The 24,149-nt window shown below is 44.1% G+C and overlaps 1 protein-coding gene and 1 long non-coding RNA gene across 4 annotated transcripts in view; one reads left to right on the forward strand and one right to left on the reverse strand.

The window, feature by feature from the left end:
• Positions 1–4,008, forward strand: part of LOC116528045 — a 16,564-nt gene extending 12,556 nt beyond the window's left edge. The window contains exon 3 of the long non-coding RNA XR_004258823.1: positions 3,930–4,008. This is a non-coding gene — a long non-coding RNA (uncharacterized LOC116528045). The remainder of the gene's footprint in view (positions 1–3,929) is intronic.
• DPP6 (dipeptidyl peptidase like 6) overlaps positions 1–24,149 on the reverse strand; it is a 1,109,512-nt gene that overhangs the window by 650,171 nt on the left and 435,192 nt on the right. The gene's annotated exons all lie outside the window — the stretch shown is intronic.

The raw sequence follows: 24,149 nt of genomic DNA on the forward strand, positions 1-24,149 counted from the left end.
CGTGACTCTCTGGCACAAAGGTGGATGTGAGGGGCGCTCGCTGGAAAGCCCCGTGACTCCCTGACTCGGGTGTGGACTCCTCTTGGCAGGATTTCCTCCTCATGTCCCCATGCCCTGGTGGGGTCTGCCAGCTGCTTCCCTCCTCCAGCCAGCCCACATTGGCCACATCTGGATTCTAATTATTGCTGATGCTGGTTCTGTACCAGGAAGAGAGGAAGGAGCTGGGCTTCTCTGTGGTCTTGCTTTCCTAAGACAACTGGGTTCAGGCAAGCGGAGGCACTAGGTTCCTGTGGCCTGTGCCAGCCACAGGATCCAGCTGGGACAACAGTTTAGCTCCCAGCTCCACTATCCACTGAGAAGGCACTCCGGGCCTGTTTCTTTTTCCATCAAACTAGAATACGTCTGACTTATAAGATTGCTTTAGGATCAAATTGGATGATGCAAATAAAGTGGCTAGCACTGTCCCTGGCATCTATCAATTACAGCGACCTTTTTCTTTTGTCTTTTTTGTTCTTTTTCCTTTTTACACAATTATCATTAGACTAGTGCTCTTCTCCCTCATAGATAACTTGCTCTATCCAGGAACTCAGCGTGTCCATTCTGTCTCCTGGCTGATTAGAAATCCCTGTTCCATCCAGCTGGGCCTCCCCAGACAGACCCCGATTTTCAGGCCTCTCTTACCCCTTTCTCTACCTGCATGTCTTTGCCCATACCCTCAGGGCTCATCCAGGTCCCTGGAGGTCACTTCAATAACTAATTCCCCTACGCTGCGTTTTGCTGATTGTGTTCTACTTGCCAGAGGACACAGTGAGGTTAAATAGTAAACTTAACGAATGTGATTGCATGGCGGAATGCACCAGATACTCTCGAGTTCTTCCCAGGTATTAAGTCATAGAATCCCCCCAGCACTATCATGAAGTAGGTACTACCATTATTCCTATTTTAAATTTCGCTAAAAGTCATCCAGTTAGTAAGAAGAAAAGCCAGCACTCAATTCTGCAGCCAGGCCCCAGAGTTCAAGCACCTCGCTAACACAGTGTCAGATGAGGGAATGTTGGGCACCATGGCAGGCCACTGTGAAGCAGGATCAGCCGCAAGAAACAGACCCCTCGAACACTGAACTGGGAAGGAGGGGGTGATTTCTCCGGCTGGGAGCACGTTGCCTGACAGCCAAGCTCCTCTAACGAAGGAAACCCCTGCCTTTCTATAGGCTCACAACTCTAGCTATTACACGTGAAAGGGCCTTGGGTTTACAGTTTTAGAAAGTACATGTGAGGGGGTCGTGATCCATGAAGTAACCGAGGGGGTCTGAGCAAGAATAAATAGGAACAATAGAGGGCATTTCTCCATGTCGCCCCCACCCTTAAGATAGCCTGAGATCTTCAGGGTGGGGGGGTTTAACCTTTAACCTCCAGGCCACGGACCTCATGCCTGCTTCGTCTCAACTTTCACTTCCTCCTTCCTTGAGACAAGAGACAGGAAAGAGGGTTTATTTTCCTCAACTGGAAAGGATAGGTTTGCTCGAGGACGACCCCACACACCATGGGACATCATGCCCCCGGCCATGGACTTCCGAGGGCCTGAAGGAGAACGGGCCTGGGAGAGCCACACAGGTCCCCCTTGGCTGGACAATGAGGCTGCCATGGTATTGATACTTTTCAAGACCTATTTCCCCATAATGAATCCCTTTCTTCCAACAAATGACTCTTCTTCACTGTGATTTGGTGGAAAATTGAGAGTAATGAGGTCATCTCCACCAAACCAGAGAGGGTGGAGTGTGAAGACAGGTGTTTCCAGGCAGCACTTGCAGCTTCCTCACTTGGATGCCTCTCCTGGAAGGCCTAGTGCCTTGGACACAGATGCACTGGGGTCTAACTGCATGCATATCGGTTAGCGCCTTCAATCAGGTGCCCTTGGACACAGATGCACTGGGGTCTAACTGCATGCATATCGGTTAGCGCCTTCGATCAGGTGCCCTTGGACTGTCTTGTCTCTTCCTTTGGCAAGGCAGAATGGGGAAATGCAATCTTAATGTTCCTCTTCTTGAGCCAATGGCAAGCATTAGCATCACTAGGATGACTGATGTACACTGTGGATTCCGGACCTGGCTTTTCACAGTATCCAGAAGTAAAAAGCAATTTCTGAACTCACTGTAGGAAGCGATGATCATAATTCATGGTGGTTTGCAGCTGGGCTCCTTTATATTTAAGAGATCTTTTATGAGGATGGAAAACTAAGTACCATTTGTATCAATGGACCTTTTTCAATCATAGCTGAAGAAAGGTTTATTTTATTTTTAACTTCAACTTGTTCACCATAGCTGAGCGTTACTAGATTTAATCTCTAGTTACTAGATTTTAAACTTGAGTTTCCATTACCTATTTTATAAACTCTCAGGTGATAATGAGAGGCACAAAGGAACGCAGCAGAAAGACGCACCCATGGAGGCTGAGTTTTGCAAGTAAAACCTGCTTTAAGGTGAACCCCCAGGTAGCCTTTATGTAAATGTAGGACTGAGGCGGAAAGACACCAGATACGGAGGATAAATGTTCTAGTAGGTGCTACAGAATGCACTGAATACGCTGAAATGACACACATTTTTTCACTATTGAGACAATGGTTGTGTGAAAGGGAAGTCCAATGGCTCTCCTCAGGGACCACACGTATCTCTCACCTCTTTTTATGACCTGAGTCAAGATGGCCAACTCTCTATCCAGATGCTCATTGAAACAAAATACAACACATTTCTTTAAGTTTCCACTGGAGAGGACTTGACAGCTTTTAGTTTCTGCTGAGCACTTTCTTAAATATTTTTTTGGGGTGGGGGGAAATCACTGTTGTAAAATGCTCTTACTGAGTGTGTGTGCCTGTGTGTGTGTGTTTCTTTGATATTTAACAGCTTGCTAGACTTGTATAAATTATTTAGGCAAGGAAAGAATCTTTAAAGCCTACATATTTAATATGTTCTGAATTCTGATTTAGGAGGCAGAGCGTAGGAGGAAGAAAGTTATATTCTGGTGAGACAGAGACCCAGACTGAGGCTGCCCCATTTTTTTTTTTTTTAACTTCAATTCCAAGACCTGATTTTTTAATGCCAAAGATGAAAACTTATTTCCCTGACTGTGCTATCTGGAGCATCCCCTCAAAACTGTGATCGTTTTACAATAGGTTTCTAATGCACAATTGCCAATTAAACCGCGCATTTAACATTTGCACAAAGCACTCCATTTTCTTTTGTTGGAGATTCAAGCTTTTAAGTCAGCCGATCAATTCTGCAAATTACGTAAGTACATAGCATTTACTTGATATTTATTCTGTTGGGCAGAGTGGAATATGACTAGGCAGTGATAAACAGCACTTCGCACGCTGCAGATGGGATGAGTCAGCGGGGCTTCTGAACCTTGCAAAGCCCTGGCTGTCTTTGGTTGTGTAGGGCTCTACAAATACTGGGGAAATGTATGTGGTGTCATGCTGGCAACAACTAGGAGGGTTCAGCTCTATTTTTGGACAAGGATATGCTTCCTTTTCTCTAGCCAACTCTTACCTAGTAATACTTTTTGCAGCCTCCATTTCTGGATCTCTGTAAATGCTACGAGGCATTCCAGTAGGGAAAGTTTTTGGTATTATGGGGTCCCCAGTTCCAGGGCCTCTTTCATCCCTAAGTGACTGCCGGAAATTGAGGCTTGCTTTGACAAGTTAGTAAACACTTACAGAGGTTGTTTATTTCTCTTTCTTTTATTAAATAACAGGGAACCAGTAACCGATGCCTGTTTTCTGCATCATATCACAGGAATAAAAAACAAGTGATATTTAATTAGAAGTACCCAATTACATGTAAAAATCTTGAACACATGTATTCTTAAAAATAGACTGCTTTTTTTTTTTTTTTTGAGATGGAGTTTCGCTCTGTTGCCCAGGCTGGAGTGCAGCAGTGTGATCTCGGCTCACTGCAACCTCCACCTCCCAGGTTCAAGTGATTCTCCCGCCTCAGCCTCCTGAGTCGCTGGGATTACAGGCCTGTGCTACCACATTCAGGTATTTTTAAAAAATTATTTCTTCTTCAAATTTCCTTCCAAAAAAGATTCTCTAGGTTCTGTTTCTTCATTTAAGAAAAGACAGTATGCACTGGAAGTTCTCTTCCAGATACATTCTCTATCTTGCTCTAGGTTTGTTTAAAAGCAAACTTGTTTTGTAGTTAGAGCGAAAATCATCTTAATTCTAGCTGTACCGGATTTATTGCAAATTACAAACTGCCATACAAAGTTCTGAGGCCCTAAGCAGCAATGCAGCCTTATAGGCATGCATGGCTCTGCATCTTCAGAGGTGTCTGTGAATGAGAAGCTATGTTTGTGAAAAGCCTTCGGAGAGTCCAATGGGTGAAGCGGTCTGCTTTAGGGGCATGGACATTAAATACAACTTTTTTATTTTATACGTTTGGTGTTAATGCTAGATTTATTTTTTAAGACCATGCAAATCGATAAATATATAAAATCTAAAAGTAAAATATGCATCCTCCAAATATCGCACTTTTACTACAAAGAAACAAATGACATTACAATTGCAAATTCCAAGTGTCAGGAAATGCATACAATTGGGTTTTCACAGTTAAATTGATTAACTTGAGTTGCTTGTATGAAGCGCTGGATTTCAAAGCAACATAGAGTCATTAGAACTTTTACCTGTGTGCTATGTAAAAAGGGTGTGTTAATGTGGCTTTGCCAACAACATATGACCCATTTTCCTCTTGGTGATGCCCTCATAAACGTCTTCCAATCTGGATATGCAAAGCCCCACTTTTGTGTCTCCAGCTCTCAAGGGGCTGGCGTGGAGCACAGGAGCATCTCGGCGACTTTTGCTTTCCTCACCTTGCTGCTCATCTCAGCCCTTCCTTGCATGTCTTCATGAATGCTCTAGCTACAGCTCATGTCTCAAAGAACACTGGGCCCTTCACCTTGGAAGTGACCCCACATGCATTTAAAAATAATGCATGCAGGTGAAACACATCACACAGCATCAACCATTTCAAAGTGAACAATTCCGTGTCGTTTATTTAGAAGATTCTCAGCATTGTGCAGCCACCACTTCCATCCAGTTCCAAAACATTTCCATCTCTCTACAGTAAAATCCCTCATCACCAGCAATTTTTCTAGGGCATGTCAAAGATTTCTGATACATTGATGAGAAAAGAGAATGCATTGAGAGAGCGGTCAACGATGGATTGGTGAGGGCCCGGGTAGGTGAGGTCATAGTGAAGACAGGCCAAGTGACTGAGCCATGTGGAGTTTCTCAGGTACGTGAAAAGGTTGCTTTGTGAGCTGTTATGACCCAATTAGCAATGTATCTGGGGCAAGAACATGTTCAAGGACAGGGATTTAAGGCTTCTCCCCTCTTTGCCTTCTCTGCATGCCTCTGTGCTGCTTGTGCTATAGGACAAGGGGGGCAGGTGGTACATAGGCTTAGGGATGCCACAGGAGGTTGCCAATTTATGTAAGAGAGCGCAGAGGTTCAGAGAACAAGGGCCCAGGACTGGCAGAGATCTTGACGAGATGCATGCCGCTAGTCTACAGAGGCTGGGATGGTCTTTGAGCAGGGAGAATGGAAGAGAGGGAAGGGCCGGCTGTGTGAGCAGGAGGACTTTATTTGGAAGGAGCATGAGGAGGATGTCTTACTTTGTGTTGTGGAACATCACGCCCTTTGGCTGCTTCTTTAGAGACCTTCACTCAAAAATGTTTACAAATGGAACTCTCGGAGCATTAAGGAGATGCCTTTCCTCGGATGGCATCATGGTACGGAGGCCGCCTCAAACAAGGGTCAGAGGCCGAGGGTGGTCTGGGGGCATCAGCTCGAGCCCACCTATCCCTGCTCCTAGACACACAGGCAGGAGCAAGGGGGGCCACAGCTGCTCCAGTGCCCACGAAGGCTGGGATGGCTGAGATTCCTCTTTGCGGCTGGCAGTAAGAGGGCATCTTGAGACTTTTTTTTGCATATATCACAATTCTAGGTTTGGTGGAATTAAAAAGAACTTTGCCCTGTCTCGGTGTTAAGAGATCTCACGGCAGAGGAGTGCTCTGAGCCTGGAGGTCCGGTTTAATTAAAAACAAAACAAAACAAAACAAAAAAAACAGGAGAAAAACCCACATTGAAGCTTTTCTTTGAAACAGAGGAATAAACACTTATAAATGATATCAGCAATGATTATTGAAGGATCAGTGGCTGTATCAGAATGGCATTGAGGAAAGGTGCTTATTAAAATGTGAAGAGGAGGGCATGCTATGATCTAAGCCGTCTTCTAACGCCCGTGACAGACAAGGCGGAACTCAGCGCAGGAAAGAGTGACTCATACATATTCAGTCCGTGATGACACAATGGTTAAAACTCTATATGGGTTCAGAGTACATATGTATACATTTATATGGTATAAACACATGCACGCACGTGCTCACGCACATACAGACACACACACACAGTCATCAAGCTAGTTAAGAGCAGTCCTGCGTTATTACTCCTTCCAGACAAAGTATGAGCTCTCCTACAGAATGAATCTTGCCACAGAAAAGAAATACACCTTCCCCCTACTTAACCTTGCTGATGACCTGCCATAAGGGTGTCGGCAGCCGTGCAGGATTTCACCTGCCCATGGAAATGGGGCTCGCAGGTCTGAGCAGTGTCCCTTCCAATGAGCCTCAGGTTTGCTGTGTGCTCATGCTAAGGAGGGGAGACTGATGATGATAATGGGCTCTTCTGATATCAGAAGCATCCTTAAGTCATGGAATAATTAATTCCCCCCAGTGCCACGCTACACAAGGGTGAATGGCTTCTCATTCTATGTTATAGGCTGGAAATAAGCAGGGATCTTGAGTGGCATGCCCAGTGCCACAAAGAGGATAAGATTAAAACTCCACGACTCTCCCCACTTCCCATCCAGGAGACACAGGGGCCGTCAAAGCAGCTTAGTTCCCCACTAATGCATATTTGGCCCATTTGAAGCAACCTCTATTCAACTTTCCAGGAGGCATTTTATCCACGGACGAGGCTCGAGATAGAATGGTGAAGATGCCCAAGCCACTCTGCCTGCCACGGATCATGCGGACATTGTTCCTGGATGCCACACACAGCTACGCAGGTGGCACAGCCCTGCGGGATGACTAGGCAGGGAAATGCACACAAGAGGAAGCAACTGTGAAGTAAAAACAGGATTGCTATGGAAAACCAGCGCCTTCCCAGGGCTCACTTTCTGGGATTTATTGTAACAGCTCCTCTGACATCCACTTACTCACAATAGCAACTATTTATTAATCACTTCTATTTTTTTTTTTTTTTGAGATAGAGTCTCACTCTGTCATCCAGGCTGGAGTGCAGTGGCGTGATCTCGGCTCACTGTAACTTCTACCTCCTGGATTCAAGCAACTTTCTGTCTCAACCTCCCGAGTAGCTGGGATTACAGGCATCCATCACCATGCCCAGCTAATTTTTGTATTTTTAGTAGAGACCGGGTTTCACCATGTTGGCCAGGCTGTTCTCAAACTCCTACCTCATGATCCAATTGCCTCAGCCTCCCAAAGTGCTGGGATTACAGGCGTGAGCCACCGTGCCCGGCCCGATCACTTCTATTTTTAATAGACCCTTTCTCTATAATGTGTCATTTTCACAAAAACACACAAAAGTAGTTGTTACTACCTCTATCTTCTTATAGGAAACTGAGGCAAGGTAAATGTAGATGACTTGAGGACAGCCGCGGAGTTACAGGTGTCAGCTGCAGTTTGGACAAAGATCTCTCTCCCTGTCTCTAGAGCAGGTGCCTCCCCTGCACCACAGCCTCACAGGTCAGAGCAGAGAGACCTCTTTCCAGGAGTCTTATTATTTCTTAGCTTTTGCAGCTATCTTCCCCGCTCTTCCGCCCTTACATGCACATGTCGCACATGTGTATTAGAATTTGTCGCTTGCTAGGTCCTCAGTTGGGTGTGTCTGTCCTTCATCACGCCTCACCTCTGCTGTGGTCTTTGACTGCAAACCTGGAGGGGCAGTGATAGGATGTGACAGCTGTGCGGAGTCCAGTCCCCAGGCACGGGTGGGCTTCTGAGCAGAGGTCAGGGGGCTGAACAATGACCTGCAAGGACAAGGCTGCAGCAAGTCCCTTCAGATGCCCTCAACTCTGGGTGCTGGCTCTGCCTGTGGCACAAAGGGGCACGGGAGAATCTGGGCTGAGGTAAGCATCCCGGCAATGATGGGGCTTTGGACCTGGGCTAGTGATCATCCCCTCCATACCCCACCACCCACCTGTATTTCTGCTGTTTCATGCATCACCACACTAGCAGCCACATGCACTCGGAATGCTAGCTGCCAATTTTATATGCTGGGCATGAGTTAACTTTAGCTCATTTCCATATTTAATATTCTCAAAAATGTATTATTATGATTTGTATTAGCCCCATTTTCAAGTGAAGGGGAAGGACTTAAGTAAATTTGCCTAGTAAGTAGCAAAATCAGAACTTGAACCCACATTTATGGGCTTTAATCTCCTCATTGTCAGTCCTTAGGATGTACTGCTGAAGTCCCCATCAGGGAAAAAAAATGCTTCACGTGTGCATGCTTGCGCCTGTTAGCTGATATTTGGGAACAAATGAAAGGCCTAATATAGTCCAGGTTCTGTGCTCATCTTTGGGGACTCAGAAAAAAATGCCTTTGTTATTTGCTTGCAAGAAGCTCAAGGCATGGAAGGAAGGAGACATGTTAAAACCCCTGCCCTGCTGTGCAAGGAAGAAGATTCTGAGGAATGGAGGGACCATGAACAGGACCCAGGGGCCCTGGTCTATGGTGGGAGAGAATGATGGAGTCCCAGGAGCCGACATGCAGATGTAGTAACTGGTGCTGAACTCCAGGTGTGGGTGAGCCTGGAAGGAAGGAAGCCGCTCGGAAAGGTGCAGGGGGTAGAGGAGTACAATCGCATCTGGTTTGGGGAAAACTAGCAGGGTTTTGGTGAATGTCAAGTTTTGGTGAATGTCATGTGTGGAGTAGCAGGAAATTGAGGGAAGGAAGCCTGGCCAAAACATGTGATTATTACTAACCAAAATGAAAGGGAAGGGCTTGCATGTTCACGGAAATGTATGAATGTGTTCGGCATCCTTACCACTGTTCCGGTAGGAGCTGGCCATGGTCATCTGTTTTCCTCTCTGTCCCCTTACTGTCACTGTATTTTTACCCCTCCAATGGATCTATTTCAATACGTCCATCTGTGTGTGTCACTGTTAACTGACTGTAAACTCCATGAGGACAGACCCAGCATACCGCCAGAACACACCAGGTGTCTGGAACTCAGGACTCATGCCACGGACATTTGGGAAATGCATGAACCATTCAGACAGTGTTTTATGTCTTCAAACTCCATTACACCATTTTGTTAAACATCCCAAAACTCACTCCAAGAAAACCAGCCCTGGCTCCACCTTTAGGTAATACTAACTATAGTGGGTGAAAAATATCCTAATTTGACAAAAATTGATAAGTCTTTGAGATGCATTGCCTTATTTATACTCTGGAGTAACTCTGTGATACAAGAATCATGAGAACGATTTAACAAAAAACAGATCCAGGAAGTTTAGGTAATTGGATCAAGATCTCAGAGTGGTTAAGTGATGGTGTGGGGACATGCGTTTAGGTTTTTGACATGAGGTGCTCTTTTCAATGGTATGCAGTCCCACCTATGTGGTTACCTTTCCTTCAACAGAGCCACGGCACACAGGTCATGAATTTACTACTTGCTGTTCCTGGAGCCCCTGTTTTCTACGGATGCATCTGCAGCCATACCTTACACATACACTAGAGGGAACAGAAATGACTGATTCACTGCCGGCAGCCAGCCTCCACAGTCCCACGTGCAACCTGCCGCCCCAATACCTTCCTATTTATGAGTGAAGGGTTTTCCGAATCTGGAACTTAAATGTGGATGAGTCCCTAATTAGAATGAATGTTTTAGGTAGGCATAAGCCTTAACCCACTTTCGACAATCTTCAATTGCCTAGAAAAATTCACTTTTTTTTTTTGAGACAGACAATTGCTCTGTTGCCAGGCTGGGGTGCAGTGGCGCAATCTCGGCTCACTGCAAACTCCGCCTCCTGGGTTCAAGTGATTCTCCTGCCTCAGCCTCCCAAGTAGCTGGGACTACAGATGCGTGCCACCACGCCTGGCTAACTTTTGTATTTTTAATAGAGACAGGGTTTCCTCATGTTGGCCAGGATAGTCTTGATCTCTTGACCTTGCGATCTGCCCACCTCAGCCTCCCAAAGTGCTGAGATTACAGGTGTGAGAAAAATTCACTTTTAAAGGGTAATCCTTTCCCCACCACCTGTAACTATAATGCAAGTTTTTCTCTCTGCTGTTGATTATGAAACTTGACCATGTCAGAAGATTCAGCTAGACAGGTTCCACCATGCTCTCTTGCTTTCTACATCAATCTCAAAGGGATGTCATTTTGGGGTGTGGGGGGTGGAGAGAAGGCCACAATTTTTTTTTTAAAGAAACCAATTCCAAGAAGATTCCATACTGATCGTATATTGAGGACCATCAGAAAGAGATGAGGAAGTTTTGCTTTCCTGGACAGCATTTGTTCAATTAATACAGAGCTTCACAGCTGGTGTCCGGGGGGGGGGGGGGGGCTAACTTTCGAGCTGTTAGACATTTGGCAACCTCGCATTTCCATGTTCTAAAATAACAGTACTGCTTTGGTTTTCTTTTCATCATTCACTACTCTCCCAAAGAAAACTCAAGAGAAAAAAGTAGAATATTTACAACCTAATTCAGCAGCACTAATGTGTTCTTCAGAGTCCTCACATGAGACAGAAATCACTATGTCACCACTGTTTCGACATTTTCTAAGGCAGAAATGCACAGGAATGTCCTGAGTAGTTTTTGGTCCTGACCTTTCACATTTGTGTTAGCAAATGCCCCTCAGACCTTTTCCCCAGAGTCCCAGTGGTTATGAAAGACCCAGGTCTCTTCCAGTCTCCACCCGGTGTTCTCACCCTCGGCTGTACACCCGTGTTCCATAGATCAGCAGGGCGGCTGCAGTGTATCATCATCTATTGTGCATTTCAAAATACCTAGAAGGGAGTCATTTAAATGTTCCTAGCATAAAGATGAATATTTACAATAAGGAAGTTCCCAAGTACTCTGATTTGCTCTCTTAAAACTATATGACCGCATTTACTTATCACATGTACCCCAAAACTATATGCATCAATTATGCATCAATATAAAATGTTAAAACAAAGAAAGAACCAGGAAAGAAAAATGCTTCCAGAGCCAAGTCACACCCTGGACTGATTAAGAATCTATGTTATGTGATTGATGTGTGTGTGCTTATGTGTGTGTGTGTGCTTGATTTTGAATTGGTATTATTATTTGCTCTTTCTTTCTTAAAAGCTCCAAGTGATTCCATTGTACAGCTGGGGTTGAGGAGACTGCTAAGCCCAGCAGCCTGAGTCCAGGCATTACGGGACGGGGCTCTGCACTGACAATCAGAAGATTTTGTTGTTGTTGTGTTACAGCGGCTGAGAGGGTTGCACATGGTGGCTCGCACCTGTAATCCCAGCAATTTGGGAGGCCAAGGCGGGCAGATCACTTGAAGCCAGGAGTTCGAGACCAGGCTGACCACATGGTGAAAATCCATCTCTACTAAAAATGCAAAAAAATGCTGGGTGTGGTGGCACATGCCTGTAATCCCCGCTACTTGGGAGGCTGAGGCAGGAGAATCACTTGAACCCTGGAGGCAGAAGTTACATTGAGCCAGGATTGCACCACTGCACTCTGGCCTGGGTGATCGAGCAAGACTCCATCTCAAAACAAAACAAAAAAAGTCACTGAGAATATAGATGCCATCAGGTTAATTTTTACCACTAACTCAGTGCTAGGCTCATATGCAAATTCTTCATGCATATCTAAAGGATGGGCAAATAAATGAACAAAACATATACTTCTAACTCAGCTCCTAATTAAGTTTGCCCAAAGTCCCTTAAGTAAATTGATTATTCATCTAAAAAAATGAGACCTACCTAGTTGATAGGGAATTGTGGAAATCAGGTGAGATACTGTAGAAAGGAAAAAAAAAAAACCCGATGAAACAGCATCCATAGGAATGTGCATTTAGGAAGAGTGCCTACTGAGAACAGATGTGTGGCAACGTGAGGAGGAGCAGAGACTTGGGAGAACCCACGCCTGTCCCCATACAGTTTTTGGGACTGAAGAGCCTGAAAATAGCCCACAAGCCTTCTCCAAATATGTGTGACCCTTTGAAACTCCTGACGACTCGCAATTAGGGGAGAAGAAAATAAAAGGGGACAGGGACATGAGGACTTGACTAGGGGTCCAGGGCCCCAAGTGGCCTCGAGGAACCCTAGCTGCTGTCTCCTGCCAGGTGTCCCCACATCTGCGTAAATCCTACAAGAAAACTCCCTAGTAAACCAACAGCCCGAATGAGCAGATGTATGAAGCAAGGACTGGGGAGGACCATAATGATGACCTGGGGAGGACTGTAATGATGAGCAACAGAAACTGTGATTGTGTTCCAGGGCTATACCAGGGAAAGCAAAGAAAAGGTCCTGGGGGTTCAGAAGGACTGGAAACTAAAATAAACAGCTGGGCTTTACCAACTCAACCCATCCTCATCAGACCCTCATCCAAGACCAAAACTCATTCCTAAGATGAGAGACTAAAGATCAATGAAAAACGCAGAGGACAGAGGCTGTGTATCCTCCCATGTCCACAGGCACACATATGTGTTTAACAATGGTTGATCTAGTTAAGATCTGTAAACTTTTAGACGTATCATGACCTTCATTATCCAACCAGAGTTGTGTAATGCTTAGATCACTGGAATAAATTTAAAATATATGGAGTGCCCAAAGTAATTTACAGATTCAATGCTATCCCCATCAAGCTACCAATGACCTTCACAGAACTGGAAAAAACCACCTTAAACTTCATATGGAACCAAAAGAGAGCCCGCATAGCCAAGTCAATTCTAAGCAAAAAAAACAAAGCAGGAGGCATCACACTACCAGACTTCAAACTATACTACAAGGCTACAGTAATCAAAACAGCATGGTACTGGTACCAAAACAGACATATAGACCAATGGAACAGAACAGAGGCCTTGGAGGCAACGCCATACATCTACAACCATCCAATCTTTGACAAACTTGACAAAAACAAGCAATGGGGAAAGGAGTCCTTGTTTAATAAATGGTGCTGGGAAAACAGGCTAGCCATGTGCAGAAAGCACAAACTGGACCCCTTCCTGACACCTTACACTAAAATTAACATCAGATGGATTAAAGACTTAAACATAAGACCTAACACCATAAAAACCCTAGAAGAAAATCTAGGCAAAACCATTCAGGACATAGGCATAGGCAAGGACTTCATGACCAAAACACCAAAAGCATTGACAACAAAAGCCAAAATAGACAAATGGGACCTAATCAAACTCCACAGCTTCTGCACAGCAAAAGAAACAGTCATTAGAGTGAATTGCCAACCAATAGAATGGGAAAAAATTTTTGCAATCTACCTGACAAAGGGCTGATATCCAGAATTTACAAAGAACTAAAACAGATTTACAAGAAAAAAAAATAAACAAGCCCATTCAAAAGTGTGCAAAGGACATGAACAGACACTTTACAAAAAAGACAGATATGAGGTCAACAAATATGAAAAAATGCTCATCATCACTGGTCATTAGAGAAATGCAAATCAAAACTACATTGAGATACCATCTCACACCAGTTAGAATGGCGATCATCAAAAAATCTGGAGACAACAGATGCCGAAGAGGATGTGGAGAAATAGGAACACTTTTACACTGTTGGTGGGAGTGTGAATTAGTTCAACCATTGTGAAAGACAGTGTGGCGATTCCTCAAGGACCTAGAAATAGAAACTCCATTTGACCCAGCAATCTGATTACTGGGTATATATCCAAAGGATTATAAATCATTCTACTATAAGGACACATGTCCATGAATGCTCGTTGCAGCACTGTTTACAATAGCAAAGACCTGGAACCAACCCAAATGCCCATTGATGATAGACTGGACAGGGAAAATGTGGCACATATACACCATGGAATACTATGCAGCCATCAAAAACGATGAGTTTGTGTCCTTTGTAGGAACATGGATGAATCTGGAAACCATCATTCTCAGCAAACTGACACAAGAACAGAAAATCAAACACCGCATGTTCTCACTCATAGGTGGGTGTTGAACAATGAGAACACATGGACACAGGGAAGGGAGCATCACACACTGGGGTCTGCTGGGTGGGGATTAGGGGAGGGACAGAGGGGGATGGGGAGTTGGGGAGACATAGCATGGGGAGAAATGCCAGATATAGGTGATGGGGAGGAAGGCAGCACATCACACTGCCATGTGTGTACCTATGCAACAATCTTGCATGTTCTTCACATGTACCCCAAAACCTAAAATGCAATTAAAAATAAATAAATTAATTAATTAAAATATATGGAGTGAGGCTGAGTGCGGTGACTCATGCCTGTAATCCCAGCACTTTGGGAAGCTGAGGCGGGCAGATCATTTGAGATCAGGAGTTAGAGACCAGCCTGGTCAAGATGGTAAAACCCCGTCTCTACTAAGAGTACAAAAAAATGAGCCAGGTGTGTTGGCTCACTCCTGTAATCCCAGCTACTCGGGAGGCTGAGGCATGAGAATCGCTTGAACCAGGGAGGTGGAGGTTGCAGTGGGCAGAGATCACGCCACTGCACTCAAGCCTGAGTGACACAGTGAGACCATGTCTCAAAAAATTAATAATAAAATAAAATATGTAAAGTGAAAATTACACTGAGGGCCCCTTTGTCCAGTCTCTGACCCTCTGTACTAGTAAGACAGAATGGGCAAACTAAGCCACAAGGCAACCCTGTCTACGTACCGGAAAAGGAAAGAGCTCAGTAGGAAAATAATGCATCGTCCACACATCAAGCATGATCCATAGGACCCAGGGGCCCAAGCTCCAGGACGGTCACACGTTTGAACATCTACTGCCATCTGGGCCATATTCCAAGACCTCCACAGGAACACTGAATGAATGGGAAAACCCAAAGTGGTTCTGCTCCTCCCCAGATGACAATGATGTCATCAAAGAGAGTGATTCCCTGCAGCTGCAGTGGGAGGGAGGCCCTCTGCTGGACGGCCCCTCCTGCTGGAATGAATTTCTAGGTCTTCCGGATGGAGCCGTTCGGTTCTCTGCTCTACTTCATCCTAACGGTCTGGCCTCCTTCCTAGGTGCATGCTATTAGGATCAGGGGGGTTAGGATATGAACTGCAAAGCAAGACATTCTAAATTAACTGCTTAGTGACACAATCTGTATGAATTGAACATTATTGATTCTTATTCAGAACAAATGGGCATCTTGGCAAGGAAAAATTGATACGTCAAAAGGCCTACATTCTGTGACCTGATTGCCAATAGATAAAGCTACTGAGTTGGGTCTGTGGGCACTACCTACAACTGTCCTTTGTTATGGCAGCCGAGAGTGGAAAGTGGAGAACCTATGAATCTCAGGGAAGGCTTTGGATGTTCTTCCAAGCTGGACTACCTCTTGTTTGCAAAAGCACAAATCAGGAATGCTCTCTGATGACCAGGTGCTCTGAGGGAAGGTCTTCCTTCCACCTGAATGTATGTGAGGAGATGGAAAGCATTTCTTTAGTGTCTGCATCTATGTAGGGTATCAAGGTACCAAGCTGGGGCAAGGGTGGGAGTCTGGGTAGGGGGACGGGAAGAGAGCACAGAGCACACAGAGGTACAGGAATGCTTCTTGTCCACAAGGAACCTGTGGTCTGCTATTCCCCATGGATTCTCTTATTTCTCTGAATAAATAATCACTCTCTGTAGAGCTTTACATATGTTCTGCTTGACCTTCAATAAACTTTCCCCATACCCAAGTTCACTGCTATCATAATATCAATGAATGAAGATTGCAATCCACCAGGTTGTGCCTTGGGTTGCAGAAATATACACCATCTAGTCAAACTCAATACGCAAAGCAGTGTCTGGTTAGATGTTCAGTGGGCAGTGAGGCTGGAAATTTAGAAAGGGAGACTTTATGGAGATGAGACTCAGAACCCGAAAACATAGAAAGTTGGAGTCTAAAGAGGAGAAGGGAGATTTTACTTGAATCTGAGGGCATTTCAGGGTGCAAAGTCATGGAGGTAGAAACATATAGGCTTATTAGGGGGTAGAGATGAGTTTTAATTGAGGAGAGTATCCGATGGAAAATACTAGATTAAATGGAAACGGGATAGGGCCAGCTTCCATTAGAGGATGTGTAAAGCCAGCCTGGGGAGTTTTGGCCTCTCCCCTGAAAGGGTGAAGGCTCCCTGCAGCTTTCTGAGCAGGGCTGAGAGATGATGACAGCAATATTTTCAGGTTAATCTAAGTCAAATGCCTTTGGGGCAACTGGTTCATGGCCAGGGAGCGCAGGTGGTCCTTGAAAGGAGGCAGTGTGATGCTCCCCATGTCTGAAGGTCATCATCCTTTTCATAAAAACTCCATGAAATTAAGATGAGTATAAATAACACAGAATTCACTGAATTCATTTACTCATTCACTAAATGAATATTTGTGAGTCGTTTTTCTGAGACGGAATCTCGCTTTGTCGCCCGAGCTGGAGTGCAGTGGCACAATCTCGGCTCACTGCAACTTTCACCTCCTGGGTTCAAGTAAGTCTTCTGCCACAGCCTCCTGAGTAGCTGGGATTACTCAGCTGGGATTACATGGTGTGAACCACCATGGCTGGCTAATTTTTGTGTTTTTAGTATAGATGGGGTTTCACCATGTTGGCCAGGCTGGTCTCCAGCTCCTGACCTTAAGTGATCCATTTGCCTCAGACTCCCAAAGTGCTGGGATTACAGGCGTGAGCCACTGTGCCCAGCCCACTCGTAAGTTCTTATTCCAAGCAAGATTACATTCCAGCTGTAGCAGATCTAACAGCAAACAGGCTCCCATCCATCACAGCTCTGTGGGGACGTACAGACCAGAGAGGAAGAACCGTTATTCTAGCTGATGGAACAAAAATGATATTTAGAGACAGAAACTGACCCGGTGGCACAAAGTAAGAGGGGCTGATACCACTAGGAATGCGTGAGATGTTTTCAGAGGCGATCTGGAAAAGAAGAAGGTATTTACCAAACTGAGAAAGGGAAAGACCACATCCCTCACACAAGGCATGTAAAAAAGAGGCACAGGTAGAAGGCGAGGCTGAGCACAGGGTCCCAGCGGAAGATGGCAGGGAGTGCAGGGAGACACTGGTATCCTCCAGAACTTTGAAGAAGGACCTAGGGGTTCCTAGGTAATTTTCAAAGGAGTGGGATAATCAAATTTGTTTTTTAGAAATATCACCTAATGGCTGGGTGCAGTGGCTCACGCCTATAATCCCAGCACTTTGGGAGGCCAAGGTAGGTGGATCACCTGAGGTCAGGAGTTCAAGACCAGCCTGACCAACATGGTGAAACCCCATCTCTACTAAAAATACAAAAATTAGCCAGACGTGGTGGTGTGCACCTGTAGTCCCAGCTATTTGGGAGGCTGAGACTGGGGAATTCTTCAACCCAGGAGACGGAGGTTGCAGTGAGCTGAGATTGCACCACTGCACTCCAGCCTGAGTGACAAAGCAAGGCCTCATCTCAAAAAAAAAAAAAAAAAAGAAAAGAAATATCACCTAACAAAAAGGTAGACAATGAATTTGGCAGGGAAATCATCTGAACTGTAATTACTGGCACCCAGATGGCAGTCATGCAGTCACTTCTCTGGTGTCTAGTGCCACCTCCCCCGCATTTGGTGGTACTTCCACACAGACTTCCTGGAGTCATCCCATCAGGGCAACAGAAGAGCATCCCTGAATGCAGCCTGAAGCGGTTTATCCAACAGGCTGCCAGCCAACCGGTTTCCATTCTCCTCCAGGCTGGCTCCTGCAGTGGCCCTTGTAACCGTCCTAATGCAGGTGGAAAGTGTGGTTCTGCAAGTTATTTATATCATATGTGCTATCATTTGTGTGCCATATTTCAAGGAGGGAGGATCGTCTTTTTAAAAAACGGTACTGGAACAACTGGATAGCCATATGCAGAAAAAAAAAAAAAAACTTCAACCCATACTTCATATAATATATAGTTACCTCAAAATGAACCACAGACCTAAATCTTAAAACTTCTAGAAGAAAAGACAGAAGAAACCTCTGTGACCCTCTGCTAAACAAAGGCTTCCTAGGCACGTCACCAAGAGCATAATCTACAAGAGAACCAACTGGCAAACCGGACCTCATCAAAATGTGGGATTTTATTTATCAAAAGACACTGTTAAGAGAATGAAAGGCAAGGCCTACGGTCTGAGAGGGAATATTTGCCCACAATACATTTGTCAAAAGACTTGTATCCAGAATATATTTTTTTAAACTCTCAAAATTCAGTGGTAACAAAATAAAACAAAATCCAATTACAAAACTGACAAAGGATTTGACCAGGTATTTCACCAAAGAAGACAGAGGAGAGACACATAAGTCCATGAAACACTTTTCAACAGCTCTTCTCATTAGGGAAGTGCAAACCAAACCACAGTGAGATATCGCTACACCCCTGTTAGAAGGGATAAAGAAGGAAGTCTGTCAAAAAAGAATTCGTCCTCTATGATTCCATTTATGTGGAGTTCTAAGAAACGCACACAAACATTCAACGGCGGAAAAGGGCATCTCTGGCTGTCTGGGAAGAGAGAGGTGAGGTGTCACCGAGGGTGTGGAGGAACCTCTCAGGAGAGACACACACATTCATGGTCTTGATTGAGGGGTGGGTTTCTGGATGCATACATACGCCAAAGCTTATTAATGTGTGCACTTTAAAATAGGTGCAATTTGTTGTATGCCACAAATATCTCAATAAAACTGTTCAAAATAGAAAAAGAATGGCATGCATATGATTCATTACCATTTCATCTTGATTTTTATAATTCCCATCTATTTCACCCTCTGGTTATATTTTCTGATGTCTAGGTTTTTGCGTCTCTTTGCCTTGCACCTAGAAACACGCATAAGCTGTCCTTACCATAGAAAATATGCTGCTTTTTAAACTACACCAACAGTGATGGCACCTGGAAATGGGGTGGGTTTCATGGTGACAAACACTTAAGGAAAAATAAGAATTTTGTCAAAGTAAGGAATACTTTGGGGCCACAGGAAGTTTTTCTGTGAAGCTGAGCAGCTTCTCTGATGAGTCACCCATTTTCCTAGACTTCATCAGAGCTAATTAAAATGGGGCCCAATATATTCCTTTAGGGAAAAAGTTGCTATTTTGCCTGTATTACACCGAATGCACCTCCATCCAAGAAGGCCTGCTTCTGTCCTGCCCTCAAGGCCAGCCCACACCTCTGTGGTGACCACATCCCAGGGCATGCGAGGGCGTGGGGATTCTCACAGTCTGCTTAGCAGGGAGGAATGCAAACTTTTGCTTTCCTCCTATTTCCATACTGGTGCTTGAACTTGAGAATGCTACTAAAGTGAGCATATCTTTCCCCATCCTTTACAGGTGGCATACCTGTCACCCAGGCTTCTAAACACAGGGAGACATCACATACGTGAGATCACCATGAGAAGAAGAGTGGTCTAAGCCCCCATGTCCCTGCCTCACCCACATTCCAAACATGCCGCTGTTCTTGGCAGACCCCTCCCCGCAGGCGCTGCTCCGGCGCCGCTGTCCTGGGACTCAGCCTCCCTGTCTGCCCCTACATTCCACCTGCTCCTATCCCTGCAAACAAACTTCTCTCCTTATTAAAATGTAATCCATCTTTCCAAGCTTCCATCACAACTGTGACCCTCCATTTACTTCTTACCCGCATGAGACTGCTAATAGACATCCACCTCTTGCTTCCTCAAAAATGAGTACAGTATCATATGAGAGTTATATAGAGAAGGGCACAAAAATAGGAATCTATCTGCTATGCACACAGTAGATAGATTCCTGAAAACAGCAATGCTGTTTCCTCCTCTCACTCCCAAGATGTCTTGCATAGGTCTGCACATACAGGTAATGCTCACTAACGGATTCCAAAGAGAATCTAAAAGTCTAATGTGCTTTTTATTTCTAGCAAAATCACTCTGACATTTTCAATCTGGTGTTGACATCTGCATGTAAACAGCCATGACCCAGGACTGCTGCAACTGAGAGTTTGTTGGCTCTTCCATGGCAATAGCAGGTGAAAAGGCCCAAGAACCTCTGGCCTTGCGTACCTAAGCATACATGTATACAGGAAAAATTAACTCCACATGTTATTTACTGAACCTCCTGAACAGCAAATGCGTTAATTTCCATGTTTACTATTTGAAATGAGGCATGAGCATCAGCTCACTAGCTCTGGACTTCTCCACAATAGGGGCGTGTTCCTCCTGGCCTGGGGTCTTCTCTGACCTCATGCCAACTCCCTACCACCTCCTTCAAACACTGCTTTACTAGCTGGAGTAAAATAATTCTTGTTTGCGCGAGAGTCTATCAAATTCCATATTTCTATTTTATGGATCACACAGTTTTCTCTGCTTAGAATTCATTTGACCCATATGGGGATTTTAAAAGCTCATTTATAAAAGCATCTGATCTAAAAATCTCCTTCTTGTGGCCTTCCTCAAGCTCCTGCTTTGTGGGCAAAAGCAATTGTTCCGTTTGGATATTTCAAGAGTACTTTATCCCTGTCTTAATCTGGCAAGTCTCACACCTTACGATGCTTTCTTACACGAACTCCCTGTGCCTGGCTGAATGTTCAGAGGGGGCTCCTTATTAAGGCCTCTGCTCTAATTTCCCCTGCAGTGCCGGTGCAATGCCTGGAACCAAGAGGTAGTTAAGGAACTGGAAGTTCTATCAGATTATCTGGTGACTAGGTGATAGCTAATTTTAGTAGGGATCACGTTTGTGGCATTTGGAGGATGGAAGGAGTTATTTGTAGGCAGCTTTATTAAGTAGAAAATATGTATTTTCATGAGGAATGAGTGATGCTATCGAGACATTGTACAATTGGGAAAAAATGGAAATTCAGTGGGGAAAATGAGATTTAATGATAACTGCCTGCTCAGCTAAAGACCTTGTTTCATCTTAAAATCTTTGCCAAGACAAAGCATCTTGAACTAAAAGGTGCCTCTAAATCAGTCTTCACCTCATTTTCATCACTTGTGCAGCTAAAACAGGAAGATACTCAAGCATTAAGAGACAGAAATCCACGCACACTGATCCCCTGAAAGCCTTAGGTTAAATGTTTGTCTTGCGTGTGTGTGGTTTTTCTTCCTGCCTCCTTTCCTCAGTCGATAAATTATAGAGTGGAGACACTCTACTTTCTTAGTCAAAGAGCAATCTTAAATTCAAAGGAGAATAACGAACAATGCATATGTAATGTGTATGTATAGTGGCTAGTAGCCAGAACTACCTGAAGTTCATGTTCCTAAAGACGGCCAGGTAAGAACGGAAACAACATGGGAAAGAATCTTTTCCTGATGCTTGCAGGGAATACAGTAATGTTAATGTCAGCAATGAGGCAGACTGGACAGAAACAGACTCGATGCATTCCTAACGGATTCCGGCTTCACTCATAAATGTTAACGTGGACATTAACTGGACATAAGCTAGCTTCATTCATTCATTCATTCATCTACCCATTCCTCACTCAGTGGCTATGCACTGAGCACATACATCCTTGGTCTAGATGCTTCAGCTAAAGGGCAAATGCAGGCTGGTATGCACAGAGGGGAAAAGGGTAGCGTCTGTTGAGGAGTGACAGGCCCTGTGTGTGCACATTGCATTTATGATCTCATTTATTTCTCACAAAATTTTAACAGGATAAGTAATCATCACTATTTTATAGATAAGGCAAACGAGACAGGGTGATTAAAGAACTACCCAAGATACCGTAATAAGTCTATCTGCCTACAAAAGAAGTGTTCTCTATATATTCAATGTCAAGAATAATCAGCAGTCTTCTTTTCATTAAGATGTCAGTGACCATGTAATCGTTTATAAATCTTACAAGCACGTTTGCATTTCACATACACAAGCCCCGCCAATCAGTGACTTGGCTCGGGCAACGTTTGCAGAAAATGGCATCAGCGTCACAGCATAGGATCTCAACCTTGCAAATGACTCCCCTAATAATACAATATCGACAGACCTCTGGTTCACAGACTGGTTCACCAGCTTTCTCTGCAATCAACAGCAGTTGCTCTTTTATTACTGGTTATTAAGCAAATCATCTGAGAATGTATTTATATTTTGTGAATTAACTTTTCCCTTTATAAAATATAAAAAGCAAATACATATTTTCTTTGAAAACAGCTTTTAGCAATTTTCTAGGTTCCTACAAGAGCACATGGTAAAGCAAGCTTCTAAAATATTTTGTTGGCTAGGTATAGTTATTTGAAGGGCCATCCTATGAAAAACCTATTCAATGCTTTTTTTTCTTTAAGAAGTAACAGCTCTCGCCAGAATACAAGGTGAATTCATGTGCTTTTCAGACTTTTAGAAAAAAAAATAGACTCTATTTATCCTAGCTCTGTTCTCCAAGCTCAGAAAGCCCCATCCATCTGCATAATCAATAGCAACCTCCAAGAATCTGTTCTTGTTCACTAGGGGGAAGGGAAAAAAAATCTTTAAAGAAAACCAACAGTGCAGCTGAGGTCCTGAACATATTTGCAGAAAAGAAATTATGTAACATGCATTAAACCATGTACTTAAGTACCTTTTAACTGAGAGAAAGACTTGCCTGCTTATAATTCCAAGATTGAGATCTGATTTTCAAAAATACACTGTAGCCCAGGAACTCATTCGCTTTTGAGAAGGAAGAACTACTAGATAGTTCTCTCAGGTCTTGACATCACTAGAGGGGTTGATGGTGTTATAGAAAGGCTCTTTCTTCCTCCCCTAGGTATTGCAGCCAACCTCATCAGGGGTAGTAGGGAAAAGACGCAATGATTGAAGTCACCTGGAGACCTCCCAGGGGCAGCATCAGGATTTCCTGGCAGCACCATTCCATCAGAGAGCACCTGCTCTAGCCAATGTTAGTCATGCACCTGGTATATCAGTGAAAGCCCAAGTTAAATTGATTTTGCAAATTCTGGAAAGAGGCCTTTCTCTTGCCCTCAATTCTTTATCCCTCATTATCAATCAGATATGCATTGGAGATTTACAATCATAAAATATTTATTAACCTCCAGCATTTAATGTTCATGAGTAAAGAGCCAAATTAATAATTTTTGAATGTTGGTTAAAAAGAACTAAGACCTTTCTCTAAAAGGATGGTATTCAAGGCCAAAGAAGAAACCGTGGATGGTTTTAGGGGACATCAAAATGACTCACTGTAAAATGTCATTGGTTATTTGAATCATAAAACTTTAAGAAATAACATCTTTTGAAATGTATCACATTTTGTTTCTTTGTTTTCCTCCCAGAGCTGAAAGCAGTTGATCTGGTTTGTATGGAAAGATGTACACTGAAACAAGCCAAACCAAGGGATACAAATAGAAAGGCAGACTCACTGGTCTCAACCTCAGAGACAGGGCAGGAGAGGGAGGGGAGCTGGCGCATGTGAAGTTATGCACTGACACCATTTACTCTAGTAAGAGGCTAAGAGGTAGTATTTTCCTTCTTCAAAATGTATCACTGCAACCCCACGACCTCTCCCACATCACACAGAGCCGCTCCACAAGAGACTGAGTTGGAGCAGCAAATGTCTCACTAAGTGTTGCACTCAGCCTCCCGTAACAGTGATCAGCCATCTTGGACACCACTAACTGAACACCTGCTATGTGCTAGTTATTTTAATTGTTGCTGTATCACAGTATTAAGATTAAATTTAATCTTCACCCCCGAACACTATGTGGGAGTTATTACCAGCTTCACCTCAAATTGATGGAAATCTGGTTCAGGCAGGTTGAAATTTGCCTAAGCAAACATAGCTAGTTTGTGGAAGATTACAAATTCAAATTCTGATTTGTGGCACTACCAACGCTTCTTCTACTGGACTATCCTGGTTGGTTGGTTGGGTGGTTAGCCCCTTGGGGGAAAAGGAATCACTATTGCATCTTACATCCTCTTTGGATTAGCAGTTTTAAAATTGTCTTCC

The sequence above is a fragment of the Sapajus apella genome, unplaced genomic scaffold (assembly GCF_009761245.1).
Source record: "Sapajus apella isolate SASKATOON/1434 unplaced genomic scaffold, GSC_monkey_1.0 scaffold56, whole genome shotgun sequence".
NCBI classification, from domain to species: Eukaryota; Metazoa; Chordata; class Mammalia; order Primates; family Cebidae; genus Sapajus; species Sapajus apella.